Source organism: Vicia villosa, unplaced genomic scaffold (assembly GCF_029867415.1).
Source record: "Vicia villosa cultivar HV-30 ecotype Madison, WI unplaced genomic scaffold, Vvil1.0 ctg.000306F_1_1, whole genome shotgun sequence".
In the NCBI taxonomy this organism is placed as follows: Eukaryota; Viridiplantae; Streptophyta; class Magnoliopsida; order Fabales; family Fabaceae; genus Vicia; species Vicia villosa.
In genome coordinates, this window is record NW_026705134.1 from 1,066,941 (window position 1) to 1,087,349 (window position 20,409).

Here is a 20,409-nt window from a genome sequence, read left to right on the forward strand (position 1 = left end):
TTCAGAGTCCTAAATGGGAGACTTTGATTGAAATTGAAATTGAAATGTTTGTTTGTTTGAATGTGGTAGAGTAGTAAAAATATCTCTCTGTAGAGATAAGCTATGTCTATCTACTGTATGAAAGATTTGACTTTAGCTGGCTTGTATGAGGCCCAAGCTTGAGGCTTTTTGATTGATTAATTAATATTATTGACTCTGGGAGATGACTCTACTGAGGATTAATTACAGGGTATTTTAGTGTTCTGTACAAAGCCCAGAATTGAGGCTGACTCTACTTGGAGAATGTTTATTTGATGGATTTTATTTGGTGTTCTGTACAAAGCCCAGAATTGAGGCTGACTCTACTGAGGGAGACTCTATTTATGTGCCTTGTATAAAGCCCAAGGTTGTGGCTGACTGTTGCTAGGGAAAACATTATTTTCTGCCTTGTACAAAGCCCAAGGTTGTGGCGGACTTTTAAATAAATGAATTGAGTATGGATGACTATATGGGGAAAGATCCTAAGGGTTAGGAATCTTTGACACATGGAAGTATGGTTTATCTGCCTTGTACAAAGCCCAAGGTTGAGGCTGCTAAGTGATGAAGAACTCACTGGGGAGACTCTATTATCTGCCTTGTACAATGCCCAAGGTTGAGGCAGACTTTTGACAGGGGGTTTTATTGTTTGGTGCCTTGTATGAAGCCCAAGGTTGAGGCTAACTGTTTTTGTTGATTTTAACTCTACTGGAGATTAAAAAGACTGTTCTTCTTTGGAAGCTAACCCTTTCCAGGGATTTTGACTCAGCTGGTGAATTTGTCTGTTAAAAGACTGACTTTATGATGTTTTTTTGGAGGCTGACCCTTTCCAGGGGTTTTGACTCTATTGGGGAAATTATCTCCTAAGAGAATGAAATCTATTTATTTTTTGACATTTTATTAATTGACTTTGGAGGCTAACCCTTTCCAGGGGTTTTTATTGAAATGATGGATTGATTTTAATTGACTTTGGAGGCTAACCCTTTCCAGGGAAATTTAATGATTGAAAAGTGGATGGCAGAAAGATTATCTAGTGAAGACTCTTTGTTTAAAGCCCAAGATGAAGGCTGACTCAATGCTGAGGATGACCAAATCATAGATCCTAGACTCTACTAAGGAGGATTGATGAAGATAAGGGTGACAGAGACTGTCCATGTCTCTCATTCCAAAAATGTACCCAATGTGAAATTGAGACAAACTTAGCTTGTTTTAAGTCTGGTTTAAATTGGAAGAAACTCACCAGGGTAGGCTAAAAGGTGACTAAAGACCTGTTCCTATGTTTATAAGAAACCTGATGGGTCCTTGTATACAAGCTCAAGAGGAAGCTGGAAATGCTTTTAAGAAGCCTGTGGGTCCTTGTACAAAGCCCAAGAGGAGGCTAACCGAGGGTCCTTGTTATAGCACAAGAGAAAGCTTATGTAGTTTTGAACTTATTTTGGCTCTAAGCAAATGGGTAAGAGGTTTCACCGGGAATAATTCCTCTTTGGGTGGACGTGTCCTATTTATTTGGATTCTAAGGTTTTTGCCAAGATGTTTCACCGGGAATAATTCATCTTGGGGGTTTGAACTACAGATCTCTAATTAGGAAAGAGCCTTCACCGGGAAGACATTCTCAATCCTAGGTCATATTCCTATAATATATATATAGTTTAACTGTCCTAAGGTTTATACTCAAACGTAGTTCTAAACTAATATATGCACAGTTTATATTTGACAGTAATTTAAATAAAGACTGTAAATTGAAAGCTTGTAAAGCCTAACCTGGATGGAGTGGAGGCCATTGAAGAAGTATGTACAGAGCCTCAACAGTAATTTTTGTTGTTTTGTTGATGACAGTTGAATATTTATGATAAACAGTTAATGGTTTTTGAAAACAGAAGAAGTGAAGATGGACAAAGGTCACATAGGTATCTGAAGAGTTTCACCGGGAATAATGCCCTTCAAATACCAGAAGAATGTTTTGAAAACAGAAAGAAGATTTTGAAAATACAGTTTTGAAAACAAGCTAAGAAGAGAAGGTTTTTGGGACTTACACTCTATTAGAGGCCCAGTACTTTACAGTACTGGTGTAAAAGCAATTTGAAAATGATTTGGAATGATACAAGGTTTTGTTGTTTGAAAACCTTAATCATCCGTTTAATCAGAGATTGAAAACAGTTTTGAGAATTGACAAAAGTCAACTTAATTAAAGTAAAAATAAAGACTTTTTACTTAATTAAGACCTAAACAATTAGGGTTTTATCATAAACTTTATTTACAAAATAATTTAGGTTAAAACAAAGTGAAAATATGTATTAAAGTATTTAAGAAAACACCTAAAACATACTATTTTAAACCTAATAAAAATACATGAAATAAATAATATTTTTATGATTTTTTTGATTATTCACAAAGTAGGTATATTAAATAGCAAGTGTGTGAAAAATGAAGTCAAAATGAATTAATTTGATAAGTTAAATAATTGGTTAAAGTTGTGAAGAAAATGAAGAGGAAAAGTGATAAAAAATAATGTTTTGGCCTCACCATGGTTTGAACCCACGCCCTTGAAGCCAACAATCAAAACACACACCAATCAGCCAACGCGCGCATGGTGTTATAGAAGGGAATCCATTGCAATATGTATGTTGTCTAATGCATAGAGGAGAAAAAAGAAATAAAATCAAAAGGTCTGGGGCGAGGGGGATTCGAACCCCAGACCTTGGGCACGCGCAACACACAAACACTCTTTACCACTGGGCTATAACGATTTAGTCGTTTATGAAACAACTACCATTCAAAATAAAATACACTTTAGCCCTGGATTTGAATTTTGCGCGCCACCACCATTGTTGTCTTCAACCTCTAGCTTTTGGATTTTTGAATTTCTGAACTCTCTCAATTCTCAACCATTTGCAAAGATGTAAAGACCAAACTTGCTCTAAATTCTCTCACGATTTCAAATATGTAACTAACATGAATTTATATTAACTACATCTACTGAATTACCTAAAATACGTGAAGAACCCTAAAATTTCAAAATTAAATTAAATGACTATACTGAAAGATAAATGGATGACGATAGAGGGTTTTCAATCCTCTGATGATGCTGAACAAGATAGAATCGAGCTATTTCACAAAAGGTGCTTAAATTAGAGAGGTGAAGTTCAGAAACTTACCTCTGAAAATGGAGATCGTGAGGATGATTGAGAGCACCTGGGTTTGAATGAATGATCTCAATAGCTTCCCTGAGGCTCAATGATGCTAACTGGATGCTTATTGTAGCCTGAATCCTTCTGAATTGTTCTATGGACCTCCCTCGATTTGAGCTTCAAGTGGACATGGAGGTTGTTGAATCCTGAGTTACAGATGAGCTGCAGCCATCTGGTTAGCTTCACTATGACCTGAGGAGTGTGTCTGGATGATTGGCTTGCCTTGAAACCTTCTGAATCACTCCATGGACCTCCAACTGCAAGTGCTCCAAAGTGAGAGCAACAATGGTGTTCCTCCACCTACAGAAGTGATCCAGGTGCTTGGATCACCTCAAATGACCTCCCTTGAGATGTTAGAATGCTCACTTCCCAAAGATATGCTTTGGTTTGAAGAAATCGATTCTTCTTGCCAAAGAACTTTGAAAAACAATGAACAAGAGGAGAGAAGGAGAAAGCAAGTAATATGGTTGCTTTGGTGTCTTTTTGAATGAGAATGAGGCCTCTATTTATAGGCAAATGGATCAGTATAGCTGCAGAGGAGTGAGCTTCCTTAGTGAGGGAGTTTTGGTTTCTTAGCCATGAAGAAATTCAAGGAATATCCTAAGTGCAATGATGAGTTCTTTGATACCACTCCCTAGCCATCGGTTTTGCTTGATCTTAGGGGACCAAATGGCTACAGAAATGAGTTCCAATTGGTTGGGAGAAGATTCCTTTGATGAATCACCAATTTGTCATAAATTCAAAAAATGCAATCATTACATAATCACATGCCTTTGTTTTTGGAATCTTCTCTAATCCTTATGCAATGATGATTTTGGATGCATGGCATGTTTTCAGATGTGTTATGGGTCGTGTAGCATCCATAAGAGAGGTTATTTGCACAAAATTTGCAAAGTCCAAAAGTGTCCATGACCTATAATTTTACTTCATGAGGCCAACTTTGAACAAGCATAACTCCTAGCTCAAATTGAATTTGGAGAAGGTTGAACACAATTTGGAAAGCCCTAAACATCTACTTCAAATCATTAGTTTATGTCTTCTTCAGAATCATTTAGGAAATTTGTGAAAAATGAGCCCAAAGTTGGATGAAAACTAGGTTAAAACACTTAGAAAAATTTCTAAGTGTTTATGACCTAAACTTCAAAATTTCCAAAACTTCATAAATGGTTGATCTTTTGAAAAAAGTTCCTTTGTAAGATGTTGTTTTATTTTGCAAGATCTACAACTTTCATGTTGGAAGTTTTTTGAGTTGTGTAGGTGAAATTTTGAGATCTCACCATGCCTTCAAAAACCCTAATTCCCGACTTTTCGCTCCTTGATGAATTTCTTTGAATTTCTTTAGCCAAATGACTTTGACATCCATATATTGATGATATTGATCTTTGAAAGTCATTTTTTGACCAAAAACCTTAAAAGTCAAAGATGGTCCTTCACAGTTGACTTTTTCCTGACAAAGTGAATTTTTGGGCTTTTGTGTAGAAATAGGATCTTCTCCACAAATGGATGATATAAATGGATTATATGGAGGTAGTAGAGATCCTTGAATCATGTCTTTGAGTTTTGGATTCATGCCCTGATCAGAAGTCAACTATCTTGGTGAATTAGGTCAAAACCCTAATTTGTCGACCATGTGAAAGTAATGACTGTAGACTTTGAATTGAAGTGTGATGTCCAGTAGACCTTGTAATATGAGTTATTTGAAGATGATTGATGTCTTTGAATGACCCTCTGAGGTTTTTTAGGGTTTCCCAAATGTGATCCCTGATTTCAGTCCTTGATAGGCTCAGAACCCTAGTCTGGCGACCTGAGTAAACCTGTACTCATATGACTGGATGTCTAATCAATTATAGATGAGAAAAGTGAAGTCCTTGAGCCTCATGATTGTATTAGGGACTAATCCTTGTATTGATTGATCCTTTGCCTGAGCTTTCTTGTCTTTGAGCATCATCGATTAGGTACCAGATGGAGAAATGACTGCTCTGGGTACTTGTCTTGACCTGATGAAAAATCCTGAAGATATGTCATCTCAGGGGGGGTCAAAAATTAGGGTATGACACACACCCCTGTGGGAGGGTGCAGTTACCGTGCATAGATAAAAATCTATGCACCATGCATAGATTATTATGAACCCTTGGATTATTGAATTAAATTCTAGATATCAATTATTATTACTCAATACTCACCACTCAATACTCAATAAACATGATCCAATGACTTAGATAGACTTATGCATGGTGCATAAGTAAAATCCTTATGCATATTAGTCAAAGCCCCTGTGGGAGGCGCTATCTGGTGATGATGATATTGTTGTTTTATACAATTATTTTCTTTTTTTCATTGTTCAAATTTGTTAATCATGACTTAGTGAAACCACTTAGCCAATCAACAATGATTTGGCTATTAGTTTTAAAAAATTGATTTAAGTTAAAACTTTTTTTGTTAGACTTTATATCTTTAGACTAATTAGATTATTTAATTTGTACATGGTTCTTAGGATTAGATTCAATTAATCAATTCAAGCTTTTTTAATTAGAATAGGTTGTTTAATTAACTTTGTTATATCCTTAAATTTTAGGTTTTAGGGTTTTATTTAGTTGAATCTTAACAAATTAATTAAATAATAAATTTAAATAAAATTATTTTGCTAAATGGTTTTAACCAAATCTATTGGTTACGATGATTAGCATTCCGTTATTAATTCGTTATTATTTGTAATCGAATCTACCGATTATGAGGTGTAACGATAAAATTAAAATAATTAAAACACATCAATTTGCTAACGGTGATAATCGAATCAATCGATTTGAATAATTAGCAATGCTTTTATCAATCTGTTAATTATGGTGATCAAACCCATTGGTCATCGCGATTAATAGTACAAATCAAACCAGGGTTGTACGCCCAAATCTTAAAACACACTAAACCACGGTACTACGTATTTTCATCTTTTCAACACTGTGATGTTCACAACTACGATAAGGTAATTCAAAATACCTTCGAACTTCGCTTTTCAAAACAACTTCAAATATAATCAAATTCTAATTCTAAGGCGTACAATCCTGTGCCCGAACTACGTTGACTCTGATTCTCCCTAAGGAGATACATAGGCACTTGTACAACCAAGGCGAGTCCCCCTTCCCTAAAATCTCAATTTTTCCCCTATTCATTTCCTTAGCTACTAAACCTCTAAATTTTGGCCATAAAGCCTTTACCTTAGAACAAACCTTAGGAAAGGGTTGAGGGTGCCTAACACCTTCCCTCAACATGAATATAGTATCTTACCCTGATCTCTTGATTGCAAAGGTTTCCTATTCGCCTTGGTAGAATAGGTGGCGACTCTAAAAGCTATAATTTTTAGGGCAGGTTGCGACAAAATCAAATCGATGGCTAATGGCTACGAATCATAGATCAATATCAAGGGAGAAATGCTCAGAAGACCGCAATCTAACACCTAGCTTCGAGAATATTGAAGAAAGGTCAAGGAACTACTTACCTTCCGGAGAAACTCCGATGAATCTCCGACGGCTAGACTTGGCAAAATAAACGCGTCGGAGAGCTTCAATTAAGGTAATCTTTTCGCTCTTCTCCTTCTTCTCTTCGTCTTCTGTTCTTCTTCTTTTCGTATGCTTTGCGATGTCAACGTTCTTGTGTTGTAGTGTGTCGTAGTGATTGAGAGTTGAGAAATAAACTCAGCGTAGCTTGAGAGATCGATTAACATGAGAGTTGGCGACTCTGCTGGGGATTTCTTAAATGGTGAATACTATGCTCCTATAGGTTTTAGGTTTTGGCAGGGTTTAGGTTTGACAACTTTTTAGGGTTCGGCTAATTCGCCTTTTTTAGGGTTTGTAATTATTTTTTAATTTTTTTAAAAAAAAAGTTTTGTTTATTTGTTTTTTATCTAAAAAAAAAATATTTAATTGTTTATAATGTGTTTATATTTAATTGTTTATGTTAATATATTTATATTTAATTGCCTAATTGTTATATTTTTATATACACCGCTGTCATATTATGTAATGTTAAAACCCTAAGTGTGGGAGTTAACTTTGAGATCAATAGGGGACATGAATCGCCTACGAGTCTCATTGATAACTCCACTCGGAGTGGGTTGAGTATTCAGAAATGTCCAAAACGAGGCTTGACTTTGTTGAGGGCAGGACTGGATACTTGGCTGATCTCTCCGAGAACCTACCCAAAAATTCGAACCTCATGGATAAAATGAGTTGTTCTAAAACCCAAGATACAAAAAGTCTCGGAGGCTACGAACGACCCCATGAGACCTTCTAGAACCCCCCCTATAAAAAGGTTGGCTCCCAAGAGCCGCTATGTCGAACCTATGAACCTATGAACCTGGGACTTTTGTGCTTTTGTGCTTGATATATATTCGCGATTTATATGCCACGAATGTATGCGTTGCAATTTTGCAGGTATTCCTACGTGGTCCCTAGCCTGTATGGACTCTATTTCTAAGACCATGTCCTTCCCACGAAGGACACCTCCATTTATGCACGTTGATTGGCCTCTCAATGGCCATGAGACCTAGTGACTGTCTTGAACGGTTACCCCGTGCTTACATCCATGTGTCCCCTAGCCTGTAGGAATTCTATTTCTAAAGAAAACCCACATCCCTCCTACGAAGGACAATTTCTTTAGCATGCGTTCGATTGGCCTCTCGATGGCTATGAGATCCAGTGACTGTCCTGAACGGTCACTCCATGTTTGTTCTCGCGCACCCTCTAACTTGTAGGGTTTGGGTTTCCATCCATCTATCATTATCCCAGCCCTTGAGGGGTTTCCTTGGGTTTATCCCTTAAAATGTGTGGGGCATCCTTGTCGCGGGTAAAAATCGTATCCTTTTTTCGGAATGAGACACCTGATGCCTTCTTTGGGTTCGAGTGCTCAAAAAATGATTTTTCTTTTGTTTCGACCAAACTTTTTATTGTTTCCAAAGTAGGAAAAGGAAAAAAGCTGCAATAACCTTAAAAGTGGGGGGAGATCTTGGGTAAGAGGGTTGGTTATACGAAGGGAAGGTATTAGCACCCAACGTATCTATAGTACTCTATAGGTTTCTTTGCTTTGTTTTTCATTCTATGTTATGGTGGAAGGTTCTTGTGAGAAAGGTGGGACCTAAGGTGTTTGTTTGATTATGCTCGCAAAGATCATCGCGATCCTCTACATACATATCCCTTAGAGGGAATCAGAGCATCTATAGCTTGGGGTCTACAGGTGCTAAGGTTTGAATGGTTTGAGAGAGAAGTTTTGCTCGCCAAGGATACGATCTTGTGCCTACGTATTCTCAAAGGGATGTTGAGAAAGTTAGAGCAATCGTAGTTCCCACTTATGCTAGTGGAAGCAAAGGATAAGAGACAAATGTCATCTTAATGCTAGATGTATCTAATCTATATCATCACATACATCTGTTTGATTTTTTGTTTGAAAATATTTTCATTATAAGACCTGGGCTGTGCCACTTATGGTGCTTAGAATGATAAAGATGTTTTTTTTTGTTTAACCAGCCTTGTGGAAAAAACTTTCAATGAAGTCAGCCTTGTGACAAAAAGTTTTGATTAATCAGCCAGCCTTGTGGCAAAAGTTTCAATGAAGTCAGCCTTGTGACAAAAACTTTGATTAATCATCCAGTATGGTGGTAAAACAGTTTGATTGATTAGCCAGCCTTGTGGCAAAAAGATGTTTGATTGATTAGCCAGCCTTGTGGCAAAAAGAAGTTTGATTGATTAGCCAGCCTTGTGGCAAAAAAGTTTGATTGATTTATTGTTTGTGATGATATAGAAGAGATACTCCTAGCATAGAGATGAAAAATGTCTAATCTCCTAGGGTATTTGATTTGGATATTGGGGATGCTTATAAGAAGCCTGTGGGTCCTTGTACGAAGCCCAAGAGGAGGCTATTCGAGGGTCCTTGCATTGTAATCCCAAGAGGTGGCTATGGGAGGGACAATCCAGGGTCCTTGCATTGTAAGCCCAATAGGAGGCTATGGGAGGGACAAGTCGTTTGTACAAAGCCCAAGAGGAGGCATGGTATAGCTGGTTTGAGCTCTTAGAGCGATTTCACCGGGAAACCATACTTTATGTCCTAACCTAAACTAGGGAGATTCTTTGCACGAAGCCCAATAGGAGGCTATGGGGAACCTAGTGTTGTACTAAGTTGAACAAGTATATAACATACACAAACACATGAACAAGTATGAACAAACATGGACAAACATGAACAAGTATGAACAATTACATATATATGTCAAGGTGTGTGTATATAATGGAGTTTATGAAGGAAATATACCTGTAAGCATGATCCATTTGTATACGCGGGGCTCGGGGCTTACACTCGGGGAGAGGCCCGTTGATTTTATTCAATAGCTATGTAAACAAATATTTACAAGGGAGGTTTGGGGCTTACACCTATGTGGAGGCCCATGATATTTTTGGGAAGATTTAAAGAAAACCTTCATTTTTTTGATTTGTTATTTGAAGTTAAAAAAAAAAACTGATTGAGGTATGTACAAAAAAGTTTATATACAATGAAATACCTAATTTCATGTGAAGGAATGAGACTTACACCTATGTGGAGACCCATGTTTTATTTTATAAAACTTGGTTGATTGTTTTGTAAAAAAACGCGAGGTTTCGTCGTTTGAAAAATAGTTTGAAAGTTTTGAAAGAAAAACTGTACGAATAACAGGAAAGGGACTTATACTCTCTAATATTCGAGGGGCCCATGTTTTACTTTCATAAATCATGGTGGATGGTTTTGAAAAAGATGGTGAGATTTGTTGTTTAAAAACTGTTTGGAAGTTTTGGAAAAAGTTTCTTGTTTAAAGAAAAAACTGTACAAAGGAAAGGAACGGGACTTACACTCTCTAATATTCGAGAGGCCCAAGATATTTTGAAAATCATTTGATCAATCAAAAGATTAAATCAAAGGTTTTTGAAAAGAAAATCAAAAGAAAATTGATTTATCGTTTTGAAAAACTGTGAACATTCGTTTTTAAGCAGTTTGAAATTTTGAAAGATGTCAAATTAATTAAGATAAAACACAAAGATTATACTTAATTAACACCTAAATGATTAGGGTTTGATCAAAAAATATTTACAAATGATTAAGTTGGAAAAATCAAATGAAAAACAATATTTAAAGTATTTGAAAACACTTAAAAATATGTCATTTTAAACTTAATTAAAAATGTATTAAACAAATGTTTTTTTGTGATTTTTTTTATATTCATAAAATACATATATTAAATGAGAAGTGTGTAAAAAATAAATGAAAAATGAAATGATTTGATTGGTTAATTAATTAGTTAAAGTTGTGAAGAAATTGAAGAAAAAAAGTGATAAAAAATAAGGTTTGGTCCTGCTAGGGTTTGAACCCACGCCCTCACTCTCACCAGCCAAAACACTTGCCAACTGAGCCACGCTTGTGGCTTGTAATACATACGCGTTCAGTTAAATATATTTTAAAACAAGGATCTGAATTTTCCAAACCAAAAAACGCGCCAAGAACACACCTTCAACTGATTTTTGAAAATCTCTAAAACTGTGTTGTTTTGATCAATCAAAGGGTCTATCTCACTCGGTTTTGCACGAGGAACATGATGGTGATCTCACAATTCATTTATTTTTGCTCTAAGATGGTTGATTTTGTGATGAACACGAAGAACCCTAATTCTGGATTTGAACATGAAATCGTGTATGATCATGATATGATGCAATTGATTGAGGGTTAATGATCCTCATAGGTGCAGAAATAAGATGGTGTGCTCATATTTCATTTATGATGAGTGTATGTATGAGTTTGAAGTTCAAGTGCACTTACCTCAAAAACGGCCAAACTGAGAATTGAATTTTGATCTGGAGGTGTTACAGATGCTTTGTAACAATCTGGATAGCTTCAATGATGATTATGGAACATGTCTGGATGCTTGGAGTGAACTGAATTCATCTGAGCATAGCCATGGGACCCGATCTGCAGAAGCTTCAAGAGTGAATCGAATTTGATGATGGAGATGTTTCAAGTCATGTGAGAGTGTTTGGATAGTTCACATATGGTATATGGAATGTGTTTGGATGATTAACTTGGACAGAATTGGCCTGGAATTGATTTTGGCATGATAAGGCTCACTTTATGCAAATATGGAGGTTGAAGAGTGATTCTGAGTTTTGGGATAATTTGAGGTGTGTGAGTGGTTCAAACACTTCCTAATTGATATTTAGAAGTTGTTGGAATCATCACTTTGGCCAGAACTTCAAGGGTTTGGAGGTTGGAATTTCTACTTCCTAGAAACTTAAGAAACTTGCATTTTAAGAAAGAAGGAGAAAACCTATAATTTGTGAGGTTTTGGTGTGATTTTGAATGAGGAAATGACTTCTATTTATAGGCCAAGGTTTCTGAATACAAAGCTCTTGCAAGTTGATCAAGAAGTGATGATTTGGCTTAAGAGATAAAATGGAATCTTTCACATAAAATGCAAATGGTTAAAAGTGACTTAACCATGGTTATTTTGCCAAGCTTCTTATCTCTTTCCATTCTGATATCAAATCAGAAAATATCTTCCAATTATTGCATCTATGCAGCATTACTTGGATCATTTGGCAAAATGGTTCATAACTTTGGCAAAATGACTTGAAATTTCAAGTGAAAAGTTCACTAATGTCAAAATTCAAAACCATGGCTACACTTCATATTTTTTCATGCTCTTGGACATTTTGGAAAGCTCATATTACACACTTCAAAACCCTAGTTGAAATTTTCTTCAAGACCTTTAAGGAAATGGGTGAAAAAGATCCATGAACTTTGAAGAAAATGAAGTTTTAAGTGAAATTTTCATAAGATACCAACTTTGAAGCTCCATATCTCTTAAATGGTTGATCTTTTGGAAAATCATTTTATGTGACAAAGTTGTTCATTGGATCAAAATCTAAAACTTTCATGTTGGAAGTTTTTTTCAGTTTGTAGGTGAAATTTTGAGAAATTCCCTTCCAAAGTTTGGAAAAAACCATTGAAAGACACTTAGAATTTTTCTAAGTATCGAAAGTCAAACTTTTGACTTTTTGATTCTTGATTGATTTTCTTGATTTTCTTTGATAAAATGACTTCATATATCATATATTGATGATTTAAAACTTCAAAAGTCATAGTTGACTAAAATTTCCCAAAAGTCAATGGTGATCTTGTACAGTTGACTTTTTCAGGCGAATCGCGTTTCTGGAGATTTCAAATGAATCAAGCTATCCACACCAAATGGATGATATGAATGGATCACATTGAATTATTGGAGGACCTTGAGCCATGGTTTAAGTTGTGGCACCATGTCCTGATTAAAAAGTCAGTTGTTCAGTGAATTAGGTCAAAAAACCCTAATTGTCGACCCGATGAAATTAATGACTGTGGATCTTGAATTGAGATGTAATTTCCATTGGATATTGCCATAGGGATTATTTGAAGATGATTGAAACTTTTGATTGACTTCCTGGGGATTTTTAGGGTTTCCCAAATGTGATCCTTGATTTTTAGTCACTGATAATTCAAAACCCTAATCTGATGATGTGAATTTTCACTATTGATCAATCCTTGTGTAGGAGATATCTTGAGCCAATAGATTAGGTCAAAATGATGTAATTGGGGTCTTGAGGTCATGTCCCAAGTCATTAGACCAAATCCTGAGGAAAAGTCAAGAGTATGCTATCTTCAGTCAAAACCCTAATCTGATTGATTCAGAGCCTTTGAGCTTGTTGAATTGAATCTTTGGGGACCAAATGTTGATTCTTGACGAAGATGATTCATTTGAGATGAAGGGAGAACAAAACCCTAATTGATTATTACTTGTACTGATGAATGATTTCTTGATTAAACCCTGCTGAGTCACAAGTAGCAAACACAAGCTATGCAATTTGTTAGAGATGCAAATGATGCATATGCAAATGATATGAGGTGGTATCTTAGGTCAAAAATTGGGGTATGACAGATGCCCCTATTTAAGTTTCTTCAACCTGAGACATGAAGATTGAAAATCTTTGTTTTGATAAGGTGGAAGAGACTTAAATATCAGAAGACGCGAATTTTGGACCTAAGATACCAAAATTGCGAATCATGCAAGGATATCTTTACCGAGGGGATATCAAGAACTGACTCCACTGGGGACAAGAGATTGGGAAGGATGTCTCAATCTGAAGAGAATCCATTTTTTCTTTGGAAAGCAAGTGTATGCTTCGCCGAGGAATGATAGTTTTGTAAGAAAAGCTTACCTATCGAAATTATCGACTATCAGCATGGGGATAGACTTGTTTATTAATGCGAAGGTGAAAGGTATGAAACTGTGTTACAGACTATCAGCATGGTGATAAACTTGACATGGTAAAAAGAGTTTCAAAGGTTTGGTTAACATTACCAACTATCAGCCTTGTGATAGACATGTTAAATAATATAACCAGAACAAAAGGTTACCGACTACCAGCCTCGTGATAGTGGTTTTGAAGACATGATCAATTATCAGGCGAGTGATAAAATGATCCCGGAGACTTTTGCTAGGGAAATTACTGGATATTCAGCCTTGTGAACAGTAATAAGGCCCTGATCGTCAAATGGTCTTCATGATTGATTCCCTTGAGAGGAAAAATCTTTTGAAAGAAACATAAACTGCTCAGATGATGAGGCTATTGTTTATGGTTCAACTTTTCATGACTCTATTTGGGGGGATCAGAATTTGAATTTTTTTGGTAAAGACAGGGTTCTAACCAAGAATGAATTGGAAAGAAACAGTCAAACAAGACTTTGTACCCATGAGGAATGAACTCGAATGGGGATTTTCTCCTTCGTTTTGAGAGGAGAAACTAAAGCAACCTTCTTCCACGAGGAATGATCTCAGTGGGGAACTGGAGAAAGAAGATGTTCTTTCTGCTTATGGGTGACAATCTACTTGGAGAGATGACACGCCCATATTTGTTTCTTTTTCCTTTTTTTTCTTTTCCTTTCTTTTTTTTCGTTTTTTTTTTCTTTTTGAGGATAGATATATCCTAAACAAGTGATTTTGAAAAAATGCAAGAATGCATAAATGATGCAAATATGTAGGATGATGAATGTCATGAATGTATAAATGATGCAAAGGAGTATATACTGGAGAGGGACCGACGTCGCAATGCAACCAGATACTCGACAAATTTTCTTCAACACGGTGTAGATAACACGGGTGATGAATGGTGTTGCATACTTTAGACTTCTATGGGGAAGATAAGCATCTTTTCTTATTGAGATGGAAGAACTTCTTCACTGGAGATGAAAATCTTCGTTACTGGGGATAATAGACCTTCTTCACTGGGGATAAAAGAGCTTCTTCACTGGGGATAGAAGAGCTTCTCCTATCATAATCTTTGACTCATCTTATGGAGACAGCTGTTGATGTTTCCTTCTGTTGTTCACAACTCAAAGGAAAGTTTCGCTTTTATTTTGAAAAAGTTAAGTAAATTCATTTAAAACTTCTTTTCTCTTTTTTTTCAAAAGTGAGTAACACAATTAAAGCGTCATTTTGAAAGCTAAAAGAAATTGGAGATTGCAAACAAATGGGCACAAGGCTCAAATTAATTTAATAGGATGGTAATCAGCTAAAGGCGTGATTCCATGGAGTATTTACAAAAGTTAGAAATGGTAATTATGCGGAAAATGCTACATTGAAAGCAATAACCACTATTCTCCCTAACAACTTTGAGTTCCAACTGTGCTTGTCGCTTCAGATTGGCGATGATTTGATTGAAGATCCTTTGATGAAAAAGACTCTTCAGGTGACGAAGTACGGACTGATGCAGTTACTTTGTCATAAATCCCTAATTTTTGCCTAGATTGCCCTTTCAAGTTTTCAATCTACCAGGATGAAATTTTTTCTGTTTATTGTCTCTAATTTTTGCCTGGACCGCCCTTTCGGGTTTTCAGTCCACCGAGACACTCATTTTTGCCTAAGTCGCCCTTTGCGGGTTTTCAACTTACCGAGTTATTCTTTTTATTTTTAGACAAAGTATTTCTTGACTGCATCATCATTCACAGGATGTGGGAGTTCATCATCATCCATGGTTGCAAAAGTCATGGCGCCGCCAGAAAATTTTCTTTTGACAACATACGGGCCTTCATAATTAGGAGACCATTTTCCCCTAGAATCTGGTTGAAAAGACAAGATCTTTTTAAGCACGAGGTCTCCTTCTTGAAATTCACGAGGTCGAACCTTTTTGTTGAAGGCTTGTTTCATCCTTGCTTGGTATAACTGTCCATGGCATAGAGCAGTCATACATTTTTCTTTGATTAAGTTCAACTGATCGTATCTGCTTTGAGACCATTCAGCCTCTGATAACTTAGTCTCCATGAGGACTCTCATTGATGGGATTTCAACTTCTACGGGGAGCACAACTTCCATGTCGTATACTAGAGAAAAAGGGGTTGCCCCTGTTGAAGTACGCACTGAAGTACGGTACCCATGTAAAGCAAATGGCAGCATTTCGTGCCAATCTTTGTAAGTGACGGCCATTTTCTGGACGATCTTCTTAATGTTCTTGTTGGCGGCTTCAACAACGCCGTTCATTTTTGCTCTGTAAGGAGAAGAGTTATGATGCTCAATCTTGAATTCCTCACACAGTTCTTTCATCATTTTGTTGTTCAAATTCGAGCCATTGTCAGTAATGATTTTGCTGGGAATACCGTATCGGCAAATGATGTTATTCTTGATAAACCTCACAACCACTTGTCTTGTAACATTGGCGTAAGATGCTGCTTCGACCCATTTGGTGAAGTAATCAATAGCCAATAAGATGAAACGATGACCGTTTGAAGCTTTCGGTTCGATCATTCCAATCATGTCACTACCCCACATGGAAAAAGGCCACGGAGATGAGAGAACATTGAGTAGAGTCGGTGGCACATGGATCTTATCTGCATAGATCTGGCACTTGTGACATCTCTTCACGTGTTTATAACAGTAAGATTCCATTGTCAACCAATAGTATCCTGCTCTTAACATTTTCTTGGACATTGCATGCCCATTTAAATGAGTTTCAAAGGACCCTTCATGCACTTCATGCATTAACATGTCTGCTTCGTGTCTATCCACGCATCTGATCTCGAGGTTTATGATGCAATTCAACCTTGTTGAAGAAAGTCAACTGACGTCTTGCATAATCTCTATAAGGAATCAAGCCAGGGTGGTAAGTTTCCCATTTGTCTTTGATTTGGTTGATCACGAGGGATGAATCTCCATATATGTCTAGGATTTTGATCCTTAATTCAATGGCTTCTTCGAGACCCATGATACAAGCTTCATATTCTGCAGTATTGTTGGTACAATCAAATAGCAGTCTGGCAGAGAACGGGATATGAGTACCCTTGGGAGTGATGATGACTGCCCCAATTCCATTGCCAAAAGCGTTCACTGCTCCGTCAAAAATTAGGCCCCATCTTGATCCAGGATCAGGACCTTCTTCAGGTAATGGTTCGTCACAATCTTTCATCTTCAAATACATGACATCTTCATCAGGAAAGTCAAACTTGAGAGATTGATATTCATTAATTGGTTGATGCGCCAAATGATCGGCGAGAATGCTTCCTTTGACCGCTTTTTGAGCACGGTATTAAATGTCATATTCGGATAACAGCATTTGCCATCGGGCAATCCTTCCTGTTAAGGCAGGTTTTTTAAAGACATACTTGATCGGATCCATTTTGGAGATTAACCAAGTAGTATTATTGATCATGTATTGGCGGAGACGTTTTGAAGCCCAAGCCAAAGCACAACATGTTTTTTCGAGCATGGAGTAACGAGGCTCACAATCTGTGAATTTCTTACTCAAGTAATAGATGGCATGCTCCTTCTTACCGGTTTCATATTGTTGTCCAAGCATACAACCCATGGATTCTTCCAACACAGTAAGGTACATGATTAATGGTCTTCCTTCAACTGGAGGAATCAATATTAGTGGCTCTAACAGGTATTCCTTAATACTGTCGAACGCTTTTTGGCAATCTTCAGTCCATACGACCCCTTGATCTTTGCGGAGGAGCTTGAAAATTGGCCCACAAGTAGCAGTCATTTGAGAGATAAATCTGGAGACATAGTTCAATCGTCCGAGAAATCCTCTTACTTGCTTTTCAGTTTTTGGTGCAGGCATCTCTTGAATAGCTCTGACTTTGTCGGGATCTACTTCAATACCTCTTTGGCTGACAATAAAACCCAAGAGTTTTCCAGATCTAACCCCAAAAGTACATTTGTTAGGATTCAAGCGAAGCTGATATTTCCTTAGTCGTTGAAATAATTTCAAAAGGTATTCCATATGTTCTTCTTCCGTGCTGGACTTGGCTATCATGTCATCCACATAAAATTCAATTTCTTTATGCATCATTTCATGAAAGAGAGTAGTCATTGCCCTTTGGTAAGTTGCAACTGCATTCTTTAATCCAAACGGCATCACTTTGTAGCAAAATGTACCCCATGGGGTGATGAAAGATCTCTTCTCCATGTCTTCAGGAGCCATCTTGATCTGATTATAACCGGAGAACCCATACATGAAGGAAAAGACGTTGAACTTAGCAGTGTTATCGACCAGCATGTCGATATGCGGTAATGGAAAGTCATCTTTTGGACTGGCTTTGTTCAAGTCATGGTAGGCAACACACATTCTGACCTTTCCATCTTTCTTCGGAACTGGCACTATGTTGGCCAACCATTGAGGATACTCAGAGGTGACAAGAAAACCTGCGTCGAGCTGTTTTTGAACTTCCACTTTGATCTTGTTAGCCATATCAGGGTGAGTCCTTCGCAAGTATCGAACTCACGGACTGCGTAAGAAATATAAGTTATCGTAACGATTCAATTGAACAAAAGAACATGGGGGTTTTGTTGTTTGTTTGGAAAGAATGATAAATGATAACAAATTAATAGAAAGCGTAAAAGTGACTTTAAAACAGTATGAGAAATTATGCTAGGGTCAAGTGTATGAATTGCCTTGCAACAACCTTTAATCCTTGTTTACGAAATATCAATGTACATGAATTATTACCGAATCTTAAGAGTTATCTTCCCTAATTCCTTAGCGGAAAACCTTTTGATAATGTCTTGTATCCTAATTCCTTAGCAATTCAAGAAGTGATCAAGCGCAATATAATTTATCAAGATTATTACGGTTACTACGGAGAATCCTCATTCCTAAGAAATAAAAACAGTAATATTATTGTGCAAACAACGATAAGGTGGTTTGTCCGACCTAACCCTTAACCGTAAATCAAAAATCTATTTGTCCAATAGATAAAGCAATAAGCACTTTGCACAATCAAATAAGTTATCACACATAACGATTTCATAACATAAAGGAAATTAGGCTCATTACAATAGCAATTCAGGACACCCCCTAACAAGTAATAGTTTAGTTACACATGGCAATTGTCAAAATAACAGAATTTAAGGATGAAGACATTACAATAAGATGAATAGGAATTGATCTTCAATCGCGGATGCTCTTGAAGATTTCTTCTCTTCAAACCCTAGTGCTTCCAATCCTTCTTTTCACATTCTCCGACCGTCAAAAAGTGATTTTCTCCTCTCCAAACAGTGACTAAATATCTCCCAACAATTATTTTGCTTCGAAAAGTCCATAATGCCCTTCCTTAAGTGACTATTTCAAAGATTTAAAAACGAATATTTTTCTGCGCGCAAGTCTGACACGGCCGTGTCCCATGACACGGGTGGCAGTGTCACAAATCTGTCTTCTTGGTTTTCATATTTTCAAGTTCTTCTCTTCAGCAAGTCTGACACGGCCGTGTCACAGCTCTGTCTCACCAAAATTCACTTTTTCTTGTCTCGAATCATGCCCTGTATCTGCATAACTTAAAACACTACCAACACAAGATCAAAAGAAATGGAAAAACAACAAAAACTAGAAAAAGTAACACACCAAATTCAAATACAAAGGCAAACAAAACTTATTAAGGACTAGACTAAAACGACTTAAAATACCACCGAATGAAGTGCTTTTCCATTGATTCGAACATAGGAACAAGATGAAATTGGTGGCCGATCAAACCCATCCATGAAGGAAAAGACGTTGAACTTAGCAGTGGTATCGACCAGCATGTCGATATGCGGTAATGGAAAGTCATCTTTTGGACTGGCTTTGTTCAAGTCACGGTAGGCAACACACATTCTGACCTTTCCATCTTTCTTCGGAACTGGCACTATGTTGGCCAACCATTGAGGATACTCAGAGGTGACAAGAAAACCTGCGTCGAGCTGTTTTTGAACTTCCACTTTGATCTTGTTAGCCATATCAGGGTTAGTCCTTCGCAATTTTTGCTTAACTGGCGGACATTCTGGCTTCAATGGCAAGCAATGCTGAACAATATTGGTATCCAACCCAGGCATGTCTTGGTAGGACCAGGCAAACACGTCAACATACTCTTTGAGAAGATCTATCAGCTTACTCTTGACATCAGTATCAAGCAGCGATCCAATGGTCACTTCTTTTTTGTCTTCTTTAGAACCCAAGTTGATCTTTTCTAAAGGCCCTTTGTGAGGCAGAATGGCTCTTTCCTCGTGCTTAAGTAACCGAGAGATCTCGTCCGAGACCTCCTCATCTTCCTCTTCTTCGGCTTCGAACACAGGAAACTCAAAGTTGGGAGAGGGCATAGGATTATTGCATTCAATGAGTTTATTAATAGTTAATCTGCACATATGATTTATATTTATTTCATAAAATTTATGAATGCAAGAGTGTATGCAGATTATTGAAAAAGTTTTTTTTTAGTTTTTTAGGATTACCATTTCCAAAAACAAAGCAAAAATAAAACACATAATGTAGGGAATTCAAAATGACACTTTATTTATGATTCATTTTTGAAACAAAGCCCTAAACACAAACTCATTTGTCTTGGGCAGGACAAAGAGGGAAACTTTGAAAAACAAGGCCCTATACACAAAGTTATTTAGGCGGTACATTTAAAAGCAAAGCCCTATAAAACAACTCTCTACTTTGGGCAAGGCAGGAGGTCAAAATAACAACGAGGTGATTACTTTGAGAGGCGAACAACATTCGGAACGTCGACAGCTTTCCAGTAGCAACGAACTCCTCTGTGTATTATGTATTCAAGAAAATTCTCCTCAGAATTATCTTCAGTATTGACATTGACCGCTGGTCGAGCAGGATTTGAAGGTCCTGGTTTGTCAACC